Genomic DNA, 1,625 nt, shown 5'->3' with positions numbered 1-1,625 from the left:
TTAAACAATTAAAGAAAAGACGTTTCCGTTGAACGATCCTTTTTCTTTCTTCGACTGAAGACACTGTAGCACATTGGGACACTAGATGTTCAGGCTTCTGACTCATTACGCCATTGAACATACTAGTTGATTATCTGGAATGATGCTGCTTACTCGGTGGTAGACTTAATGACGGTAACGAAATTTGTCCTGCTTCTATAACTCTTATTTCTCCCTTTAGAGCGTTTCTGAATTGATCAAGAGTGAATTCGTCTTTATCATGCTTTCGAGTGACATTTTTGCGTACGTCAATAGGGAGTTTATCTAGAAGGATACATACAAGCAAGTCACTATATGTATCAGGGGGCTTGCCCAAAGATTCCAGACCACAAACATAAGACTCCACTTGATCGTAGAAGCCACGAAGGCACTTTAGATTAGCTTCCAGCTTTGGTAAGTGGTACAATGTTCTCATCTAGGCTGCGATAACCTTAGGTTTTCTTCCATAGTGCTCTTTGAGAATATCCACCAAAACTCCGTAATTTTCGTTTCATGGAGTTAAGCCTGCTACTGTGGTCAACACATTTTTATCTAGTTGACCTAAGACATAGTTGAACTTGTTTATGTCAGCTAGCGAGTCATCACTCTAAATTTCAGCAACGAAAGCTTGCCAAAAAAGTTGCCAATGCTAGACATGACCATTGAAACATGGCAAAGCGATTTTTGGTCGACTGGTTGCTCGAGAAGGCAAAATGGGTGTTGGTTGTGAAGTTGAAACAACGCCTGGATTTGCACGACGCCATTACGTTGATTCGGTAATGACAGAGATCCCCAGCGTCTTGATTGATGCTATTTTCAACATAAGTTTTTTTGATTTCCTTCTGCAACTCTTCTTTTTCAGTGACTAGCAGAATTTGCTGATCAAAATCTTCAAGCGTGTCATACCATGTTTTGAGTTCAGTTAACTTGCTTTCTAGCTCATGAATTTCCCGAGATGGTTCCATATTTTCATCTACAAATACGTTTTTGAGCTTTTCGATTAATCTTGCAGCAATAACTCTACTGCCGCTCCTCAGAGCCAACAAACGCTTCAGATCCGCCATTATTTCGAAGGAGAATTTTTTTTTGTCTGGACCTTCAAACCTGGCTCTATCTTTAGATGGACGTTGATGAAGTGAAAAATGAGTGCGGATGATGCGGATGAGAGTGGATGAATGCGGATGGAAGTGGATGTTCCTACGTTGTGATTGCGTGAAGCCTGCTGCTGCAGAGTGTGTCTGGACCACCACGCGTTGATGACGACAACACTGGATATTTCAAGATTTGACTGCCTGAATCAGGTCTTTCAGAACCTTCATGTTTTCTGACGCCAACACCCCAGGTTCTTATCCTGGGTTACGGCACCATAAAATGTCAAGATTTACCCGGTTTTGACAATCCGTCCAAGACCACGTATCCAAGCCTATGACCGCGAATGGGATGGCCACCACCTGCTCTTCTCACCCCTTTCTTTTATATGGTAACACGATAGGGGATCTGCGTCTTCGTGCAAGCTTCCTTTCTTCTAGCAGCTGAAAGGTCGTACTCTTGCAACGACAAACTCCATCTCTCTAGCCAGCTGCTTAGCTCCTGCTTGGTCATCAGCC

At 42.8% G+C, this 1,625-nt stretch overlaps 1 pseudogene; it reads right to left on the bottom strand.

Annotated features, from left to right (window-relative positions):
- Nucleotides 1–1,082, bottom strand: LOC116936756 (annotated as a pseudogene).
- Nucleotides 1,083–1,625: the final 543 nt, after the last annotated feature.

Source organism: Daphnia magna, linkage group LG2, assembly GCF_020631705.1.
Source record: "Daphnia magna isolate NIES linkage group LG2, ASM2063170v1.1, whole genome shotgun sequence".
NCBI classification, from domain to species: Eukaryota; Metazoa; Arthropoda; class Branchiopoda; order Diplostraca; family Daphniidae; genus Daphnia; species Daphnia magna.
The sequence above is the reverse complement of the archived record's forward strand: the minus strand, read 5'-3'. Positions and strand labels throughout refer to the sequence as shown.